General features: G+C 35.7%; 1 long non-coding RNA gene across 1 annotated transcript; it reads right to left on the reverse strand.

Moving 5' to 3' along the window:
* Positions 1 to 3,396: 3,396 nt before the first annotated feature.
* On the reverse strand, positions 3,397 to 8,061 carry LOC147537783 (uncharacterized). The gene is made up of 2 exons (XR_015226288.1): positions 7,935 to 8,061; positions 3,397 to 6,932 (listed from the first exon to the last, which is right to left on the reverse strand). It is a non-coding gene; the product is annotated as an uncharacterized LOC147537783 (long non-coding RNA).
* Between the last annotated feature and the right edge of the window lie 2,853 nt (positions 8,062 to 10,914).

A 10,914-nucleotide genomic window follows, 5' to 3' on the forward strand; every position in this document is an offset into this window, starting at 1 on the left:
TTTGTAATCCTTCTTTTTGTGAGAAGAAAGAGAGATTTATAGAGAGAGAGAGTGATTTGTAGAGAGATAAAGAGAGATCACAGAGAGTTTGGAAGTCTTTTCTGTTTCTTCTTCTTCTTTATTCTTCTCTTAGTGACAGAGAGAGGTTTATATTGAAATAAGAGAGAGAGAGAGAAAGCTATTGTTTGTAGAGAGATAAAGAGATTGAATTATTTATAAACTCCATTAATCTCATCTTTTTCTTCTTCTTTCTTTATCATTACTATTAGAGAGAGAAAGAGAGTGTTGCTGGTTTGGTTAGAGAGAGGAAGAGAAAGTTTAGAAAGAGAAAGAAAGAGAAAACAGAGAAGGAAAATAATTTTCTCACCTGGAAATCGTTTCCGGGAAGACGAGAAAATTATTTTCCCTAAGGGTCTGTTTGGCAGAATTTTGGGAAAAACAGAAGGAAATCATTTCCCTAAGGCCCTATTTGGTTTGGAAATAGCGAAAAAAGTTAAGTTTTCTTCCATTCTCTTTTATTATTCATATTTATTTAAATCTCGATCATGATTAGCTAAGACTCTCCATCTAGGGTTTTACGATGAAACCCATTTTTGATCTTTTAGAGATATAATTTTTATTGATTAACTCTTGATTAATGCTTCATAGTTTAATTCGTTTTAGTTTGATAAATAGATTTTCTTTTCACTATTTATACTTTTCGGTTTGATGCATCGTGCTTATGTTAAATCATTTGACGGTTCATACTTATTAATTGATAAATAGTAGTTTAGAGATTTATTTATTTAAAATAAAATGATTACATTGTTATGTTTTATTCGGTTTTAACGAAAACATCTCCCGGAATTAGGATAGTTCATTATCCGAAATTCTGAGTTATAAAAAAAGAAGAGAATTAACCATTTTAAGTATTTGTTTCTAAAGGTGATTTTATGTGGTGGATTCTAAAATCCTAGGTCCTTCCCCCATTTGAGTTCATTTTTATTTCCGTTATTTTATATTTTATCACCAAAACAAATTTTCAAAAACAAAAACCGTCTTACTTCCAAGTATTAGAATAGGTTTCACTTAGTCTCTGAGGAACGAACCGGACTTACCGGAATTATTACTTGACGCCCGTATACTTGCGGGTGGTGACCTATTTAGGAAACTTTCTAGGCCCATCATATAACAATAACTATTCTCGATACGAGAAGATAAAGAATGAAGGCCTGTATAGTCTATATATAAGAATAAACTATCGTTGATCCTATATCCTCACAGAAAATATTGTTGCCTCGATAACATAAGAAAATAAAGAATGAGGACATCTATCATTAGACAGGACAATGTTATCGTCGACACTGTAATTTCAAGAAAAATGTAGTTGTTGTCGATAAGATGAGAAAATTGTAACGCCCCAAATCCTAAATCTCAAGCCGCCTTGAAATCGAAGATTTGAGACCTTCAAACTGGATCAACGAGCGACGCCTACCATGAGTGCACAAACAATACCTGAAAAATGAAATAGCTGGGTTAAAACCCAACTGCAGTAGATTTCCTCAAACCTAAGTCTCGGGTAGGCAAGCTCAATCCCCAATCAAGGAAGTATTTCATTCATATTCATTATTAGCGTTATCTGAAATTTAACGTGACAACTAACATAATACAACGAGATTTACCACACGCATGTAGAAATTAGTAACTTATGTTCTTGGTTAATAGGCTTTCAACGTCCTCGTATTCTAATCCAATATTAACTCTCGTGATAATAATCTTTCTCCTTTTCAATAGATATAAACAGATCACACTATTCACCAAGCTAGACCTTTATAAAACCCTAACTTGACAATTAAGTCGACAAAACATTATGCCAAAAGACACAATCATCCAACTCTCGTCGAATGATATGACAAGTTGGTGTCCACGTTGTATGGGAGTGTGGTCCACAAGGTCATCCATTGTGTTAGCGCCGACCCCATACGCTCCATACCTCGATCACATCCGGTAGAGAGGGTCGAACCAACCACATAAACTCATACAACCCTCCATCACATCACACACATAATAGCATCATACAACAAACATAAGTCGAATGAGAGTGTGGCCCACAAGGTCATCCATTGTGTTAGCGCCGACCCCATACGCTCCATACCTACATCACCTCCGGTAGAGAGGGTCGAACCAACCACATAAACTCATTCAACCCTCCATCACATCATAGCATCATACAACAAACATAAGTCGAATGAGAGTGTGGCCCACAAGGTCATCCATTGTGTTAGCGCCGACCCCATACGCTCCATACCTACATCACTTCCGGTAGAGAGGGTCGAACCAACCACATAAACTCATTCAACCCTCCATCACATCCATCGCATCACACACATAAATATTGGCTCTAATAAAGAATTACAAACAAGTTCACCAAACCATTCAAGCCAACAACACATGACAAATCAAAATGGATGATACTCATAATAGATCTCCACGTGGATCACAACCTTAAACAAACAAATAACAATAATAGTTAACAAATATAGACTCACCAATATAAGGTATCATATACCTAGGAAATACATTGCTTAAAGAATAGAAACCATGTGAATTATCTCAATCAATTCGTTCATTGGAGATTGTAGCGACACCTAGTACAAAAACCATTATAACTCCTCACTCGGAACTTCAATTAACTCACCGTTTGAACCACTAGAAAGTAGACAAACAAACCTTTCTAATCATATAAGATACACATCGAGATTCATTACCAATCAATACCAGATCTAATTTTAATCTACACCGAAATACAGTAGGGACTGCTGTGACACCTCGTACGAAAACTATTATAACTCCTCGCTCGGAACTCCAATTAACTACCCGTTTGAACCACTAGAAAGTAGACAAACAGAACTTTCCAACCATATAAGATACACACCGAGATTCATTATCAATTAATACCAGATTTACTTTTAATCTAGACAGAAATACAATAGGGACTGCTCTGACACCTCGTACGAAAACTATCGTAACTTTTCGCTCGGAACTCCAATTAACTCACCGTTTGAACCAATAGAAAGTAGACAAACAGACCTTTCCAACCATATAAGATAGACACCTAGATTCTTTACCAATCAATCCAGATCTAATTTTGAAGTTAGATCAAAATATCGTCCTATATAGATATTTTATGGAATTCAAGATAGAACTAATATCTAAATCATTCAATCATTATTTATAGAACTTTATGTGATTAACAATACTAAACCTATCATGGAATCAATTGAAAAAGCCTACAAAAGAATTATGAGATAAGAAATCTACCTCTTTTGCCCTAGATGACATCAAGACCACAATCATGCCTCTTTCTCTCTCTAGAGAACTCCATCTCTACCTCTTTTCTTCTTTATCCATTCTTCATTCACTAAGAGTGGCTTTTTGAAGATATACTAACCATAACATAAACAATACATAGATTTCTTCAACTTATTCATCAAAATCTTCTCAAAAGAATACCATTTCTTTTTCTCTCTCTAAGTTTTGTTCTACATCTACAAAAAGAGCTCTAGACCCCTTTTTATATAATTAACTCAAGCAGCCCTAGTTTTCCTTCTAACCTACTTCTATTTTTATGATGCTCAAGCCCACACTAACTTACTCTTCATATTAGGCCCAACCCCAAATTGACCTAGAGTTTTTGTTATTTCCACCTAATTTGATATATATAGAGAATAGGGTGTTACAATCTTCCTCCCTAAAAGAGGATTTCGTCCTCGAAATCTAACATACCATAATCACAAACAATATGCAATCAAGTGTAGCAAATGCTAAAACGTATATGTTATACAAGCACAAGAAAATACAACACAACATAAGGCACTCTGTACCCACGGGTTTAAGCAAACAACATGTACAAGCTCGCTACCACAAATCATAAGTTATCAGACTCGATACAAGGCATAAGCGATGTACAATCTCTATATCATAATAGAAAACTCATATGACATCAAAACTTTCATAACAACGTATTCCAACCAGATTGATTATGCAATTTAGAAATCCGTACATTTGAATTTTCTTTTTGATAGGTTATAACCCATTTCGAGATCCACTTAATAGCTTCACTTGCTATCCATGTTTGCATCGACTTAATCCTCTCCAATAAACCATGCGACCCTTCAGTCATCGCACCTCTTATGAGCAGGAAGCGAGCCAACTTCTGACATTGCTCATTGAGTAAACATCCAACTCAATGCTCCACTAGATAGTCTACCACAAAGTAGCCATGTGTTCGTATCAACCTTTACGTCGAGGCGACCTCTATTCCGGTTAACATTTTCTCACTCAATCAAATTATTAAGTAATTCATAAACAACTAATACACTAGCGACAACATACATTCAAACAATTCAAAGCCCCATAAAAGTAGAGAGTTTTACTACCCTCGTATACATCATAAACATATAGATTGCTATAATCACGATAACATACTTTAAGTTTGACATCACATTCAAATAAGACATTTGATCACACGTATCACAGACAAAACCACATCACATCAATACGCATTATCCTTCATATGAAAAATTGCACCCACAATTTAGATTCAGAAAACACAAAACAAACTTCTTTAAAGTTTTCACAAGAAAATAATTCCAAAAATACATGTTCTAGATTCAACCGGTTGTGCAAGACACTAATCAAAGTGTTTCTAATAATTACATGTCTAACGTCGACAATCAAACCCACAATACAACCCTAGGAACACTAAACCTAGAGCTCTGATACCATTTTGTAACGCCCCAAATCCTAAATCTCAAGCCGCCTTGAAATCGAAGATTTGAGACCTTCAAACTGGATCAACGAGCGACGCCTACCATGAGTGCACAAACAATACCTGAAAAATGAAATAGCTGGGTTAAAACCCAACTGCAGTAGATTTCCTCAAACCTAAGTCTCGGGTAGGCAAGCTCAATCCCCAATCAAGGAAGTATTTCATTCATATTCATTATTAGCGTTATCTGAAATTTAACGTGACAACTAACATAATACAACGAGATTTACCACACGCATGTAGAAATTAGTAACTTATGTTCTTGGTTAATAGGCTTTCAACGTCCTCGTATTCTAATCCAATATTAACTCTCGTGATAATAATCTTTCTCCTTTTCAATAGATATAAACAGATCACACTATTCACCAAGCTAGACCTTTATAAAACCCTAACTTGACAATTAAGTCGACAAAACATTATGCCAAAAGACACAATCATCCAACTCTCGTCGAATGATATGACAAGTTGGTGTCCACGTTGTATGGGAGTGTGGTCCACAAGGTCATCCATTGTGTTAGCGCCGACCCCATACGCTCCATACCTCGATCACATCCGGTAGAGAGGGTCGAACCAACCACATAAACTCATACAACCCTCCATCACATCACACACATAATAGCATCATACAACAAACATAAGTCGAATGAGAGTGTGGCCCACAAGGTCATCCATTGTGTTAGCGCCGACCCCATACGCTCCATACCTACATCACCTCCGGTAGAGAGGGTCGAACCAACCACATAAACTCATTTAACCCTCCATCACATCATAGCATCATACAACAAACATAAGTCGAATGAGAGTGTGGCCCACAAGGTCATCCATTGTGTTAGCGCCGACCCCATACCCTCCATACCTACATCACCTCCGGTAGAGAGGGTCGAACCAACCACATAAACTCATTCAACCCTCCATCACATCATAGCATCATACAACAAACATAAGTCGAATGAGAGTGTGGCCCACAAGGTCATCCATTGTGTTAGCGCCGACCCCATACGCTCCATACCTACATCACTTCCGGTAGAGAGGGTCGAACCAACCACATAAACTCATTCAACCCTCCATCACATCCATCACATCACACACATAAATATTGGCTCTAATAAAGAATTACAAACACGTTCACCAAACCATTCAAGCCAACAACACATGACAAATCAAAATGGATGATACTCATAATAGATCTCCACGTGGATCACAACCTTAAACAAGCAAATAACAATAATAGTTAACAAATATAGACTCACCAATATAAGGTATCATATACCTAGGAAATACATTGCTTAAAGAATAGAAACCATGTAAATTATCTCAATCAATTCGTTCATTGGAGATTGTAGCGACACCTAGTACAAAAACCATTATAACTCCTCACTCGGAACTTCAATTAACTCACCGTTTGAACCACTAGAAAGTAGACAAACAAACCTTTCTAATCATATAAGATACACATCGAGATTCATTACCAATCAATACCAGATCTAATTTTAATCTACACCGAAATACAGTAGGGACTGCTGTGACACCTCGTACGAAAACTATTATAACTCCTCGCTCGGAACTCCAATTAACAATCCGTTTGAACCACTAGAAAGTAGACAAACAGAAATTTCCAACCATATAAGATACACACCGAGATTCATTATCAATTAATACCAGATTTACTTTTAATCTAGACAGAAATACAATAGGGACTGCTCTGACACCTCGTACGAAAACTATCGTAACTTTTCGCTCGGAACTCCAATTAACTCACCGTTTGAACCAATAGAAAGTAGACAAACAGACCTTTCCAACCATATAAGATAGACACCTAGATTCTTTACCATTCAATCCAGATCTAATTTTGAAGTTAGATCAAAATATCGTCCTATATAGATATTTTATGGAATTCAAGATAGAACTAATATCTAAATCATTCAATCATTATTTATAGAACTTTATGTGATTAACAATACTAAACCTATCATGGAATCAATTGAAAAAGCCTACAAAAGAATTATGAGATAAGAAATCTACCTCTTTTGCCCTAGATGACATCAAGACCACAATCATGCCTCTTTCTCTCTCTAGAGAACTCCATCTCTACCTCTTTTCTTCTTTATCCATTCTTCATTCACTAAGGTTGTGTTTGTTTTTTTTCGTAGGTCTGAATCTGAATTGGCTGAATCTGAATTGGCTGAACTGAATTGGCTGAATCTGAATTGGGGGAATTATTTTAAAGTTTAGATGTTTGTTTACTAATCTGAAAAATTAAGTCTGAAATAACCATTTGACATATATACCCTCCCTCTTTAATAAAATAAACCTAAAAAAAAACCCTAACTTCTAAATCTCTTTCTTCTATCCCCATCCTCTCTGCAAATGATGCCGTGAGGGACTCATCTCTCTCTCTCTAGTTATTTGCCGCCGGCAGGAACTCATCTCTCTCTCCAGTTAATTGACGCCGGCAGGAACTCATCTCTCTCTCTCTCTCTCTGGCTCTCTCGTTCTCTCCCTCTATCTCTTGCTTTCGTGGACACATCGCAGAAAAATACCGACTAAAGAAGAAGTTGATCTTTCAGAGTTTTTGTTCTAGGGTTTTGAATGGATCTTCAGTTTTTGGTGTAGATTTTGAATGAACCTTTTTTTTCAAAGGTTTTTGTTGTAGGATTTTGAATGAATCTAGCTACTGTTTTTGGTTTTAGGTTTGAACTCTAGGATTTTGAATGGATCTAGAGAGATAGACATTAATAAAATATGAGAGGGAGAGAAGGGTGGTGGTCGGTGGTGGTCGGTGGTGGTAGCGGCCATGGTCGGTGACTGGTGGTGTGGTCGGCGGTGGTGGCGGAGGTTTTGGTAGTGGCGGTGGTAAGTTGTTAAGTGAAAGACAAGTTTATGAAAAAGTAATTTCTGAGATGTAACAGGGGTATATTTGTCTTTATCACATTTTCAGATGTTAGATTTCATTTCAGACTTGTTTTAAAGTCTGAAATGAGTGGCCACTCATTCAGCCAATTCAGACAAATATCCAAGTCAGCCGAAATTTCAGATTTTGTTAAATAAAGAAAACAAACAGCTGAAATCTTAATTGGGTCCAATTCAGATTTCAGATCTGAAAATTATAAAAAACAAACAGCACCTAAGAGTGGCTTTTTGAAGATATACTAACCATAACATAAACAATACATAGATTTCTTCAACTTATTCATCAAAATCTTCTCAAAAGAATACCATTTTTTTTCTCTCTCTAAGTTTTGTTCTACATCTACAAAAAGAGCTCTAGACCCCTTTTTATATAATTAACTCAAGCAGCCCTAGTTTTCCTTCTAACCTACTTCTATTTTTATGATGCTCAAGCCCACACTAACTTACTCTTCATATTAGGCCCAACCCCAAATTGACCTAGAGTTTTTGTTATTTCCACCTAATTTGATATATATAGAGAATAGGGTGTTACAAAAATAAAGATAGAAGGCCACTATAACGTCTATACAAGTCATAGATAAACCAACCATCGAGAATCGTTCTGCAATTACCTGAGAACCTTGAATATTTCTAATAACAAACATTGTCTCAATCAATAGAAAAGACGAAGAAACAAGACTGGCGTTTTAGAGAGGCGGGGATAAAAAATTTCGTTGATTGTAGTCTGATTTTTTCGACTTCTTTATCAACATTATTTTATATTTTGGTAGTATATATATTTTTTGGTTTTCCAAACTGAAGCGCTAAAAATGGGTTTAGAAATTAAAAGAAGAAAAAAAGAGCTTTAAAGAGGTAAAGTGAGTTACAAGAAAAAGAAGGTATTAAAATGTTTCTTGAAAGAAATGGACCAAGTGTTAAATGATATGATAAAAAGACGAAAAGAAAACCGTCGTCTGCAAAAGGACCAAGTGTTAAATGGTATGATATAAAGACGAAAAAAGGAAAGGCCGTTGATTTCATTGAATGTAATCTGCTTTTCTCGACTTCTGTATCAGCGTTATTTTATATTTTGAAAGTATATATGTTCTTTGGTTGTCCAGACTAAAGAGCGAGAACATGATTTAGAAATAAAGAAAATGAGAAAAGCGTTCTAGAGAGGGAAAGTGAGATAAAAGAAGGATGGTATTGATTTTCATTTTTGCTTTCTTAAGTAGATGCTACAAAACAAGTTTTAAGGTAAGCGTTCATCCTCCCCTATTTGCTCCTTTAATTGTAATGGATTTCCATGCTCCGACCGCAGAGTAATTTTCTTGCATACTTAGGCATTACCCGAAAATATCTTTTTTGAATCTCGAGTTTTAGGGATCTATCAAATCATAGCCTTGTTGTAATCAATACATCTCCAGATGAAGTCTTGTGAAACTTTTATTAAGGAATGCTGAGAAAGGAAGAGTTGTAAACAAGCTTAAAAGACAACACGATCTATTTTATAATTTACATATCTGCTGAAGCATGCAAGTCTTTGTATAACCTATTTAGTATTAGATTTACAAAATCTTATTATTTCTCTAAAATCATTTTTTCTTCGCCACATAGAAAATTTTCTGATTTTAAGCTATTGTTTGTCAAATTGAGTTTAATGTGTTAGCATTTTCAAAGAAAACTTTGATCAGTGAGGATTTAGATTTTTGTTTTCTTCATTTTTATTTTCAATTTGGTAAAAACCAACTCTGCAGGTTTTTTTTTCTTATTCCTTATTCGTAACGTTTATTAAGCAAAGAGAGTCAGTGATTTTGGATGATCTGGTCTTAAATACCGTAATTTAATCTTGCCATACCTAGACGAATATATTTCAAAGTTTTCAACTATTAAATTTTTTGGGGTCAATTAATTTTTTAGGGGTTCGGATCTTCAAATTTGATTGATTAATTTTATAGATACCAACAATTTCTTTATATTAAGATAATATAGTATTCATGTCTCGAGCTCAAGATCTCAAGACCTCAAGGATGAAAACCAATTTTGAAACCACTCCAACCAAAAGTTCTTGACTCGATACCAACAATTGGTCATTTGTGGTATATACGTTCTTTCCCCTAAGAAAATATGAGTTAATTCTGTTTTCGCCACTATTTCGTGACTAACTCGCTGTTTTGGCCCCATAATTGATCGACAATTCATATTTACCCCCAAGGGCCAAAAGAGTTTCAACTCTTTCAAGAAATACTCTTAGCGGTCAAAAACGAACTACCAAAACACTTAAAAATAATTAAATTCACCTAATCTCTCTTTCTCTCCTCCATTTCACCACCTCTCTCTTTACCCTTATCTCCCTCTTTCTCTCCCTCTCTCGTCACCTCACCATCTTCTCTGACAAAGGTCTCCTGCAGGCTACTTTTTTCCGCAACCTTCAAATTAAAAATAAAAATATTTATTTATCACTTCTTTTTCTCTCGTTTTCTTCCTTTTTCTATCTTTTTCTTTCTTTTTTTCTCTCTGTTCTTCTTATTTTCTCTTTTTTCTTTCTTCATTTCTTCTTCTCTTCTCTCCCTTCTCTCTCTTCTCTTTCTCTCCAAACCTCAAACAAAGGGGAGCCTTCATCGGAGATCTTGTTCACTAGACCTCGAAGATCTAGTGAACCAGACCTTCAAAGGTCTAGTGAATGAAACCTCCGACCTTATGACGGAGGTTTGGAGAGAAGAGAAAGAAAAGAGAGACAAGGGAGAGAAGAAGGAAGATAGAAAGAAGAGAGAGGAAAAAGGAAAAATAAGAAATAAATAAATAAATAAAATGTAGTTTGAAGGTCGATGGAGTAAGTGGTCGGCCAGCGACTTTCGTCGGAGAAGATGGTGAGGTGGCGAGAGGAATAGAGGGGGTGCAGGAGAGAGGTGAGGAACTGGAGGATAGAAGGAGAGATGAGGTGGATTTCATTGTTTTCAAAAATTAATTCTTTTTTTGGCCTCTAAGGGTATTTCTAGAAAGAGTTGAAAAAAAATCCCAGTGGGGGCCAAAACAAAGTGCCGCACACTTATAGGGTCAAACCGGTGAGACGGCCACAAATGTGAGGTTATTACGAAATTAACCCAAAATTTATATTATTTACAGGACTAATTTTTTACCCTCTTGTAATTTTATCAATTAACATATTAATTCGAAAAACTTTGTCAAAAATACCATATATATTTTCATTTCGC

This window comes from Eschscholzia californica, unplaced genomic scaffold (genome assembly GCF_041429995.1).
Source record: "Eschscholzia californica isolate CP2 unplaced genomic scaffold, dmEscCali1.0.p SCAF_5, whole genome shotgun sequence".
Taxonomy (NCBI): Eukaryota; Viridiplantae; Streptophyta; class Magnoliopsida; order Ranunculales; family Papaveraceae; genus Eschscholzia; species Eschscholzia californica.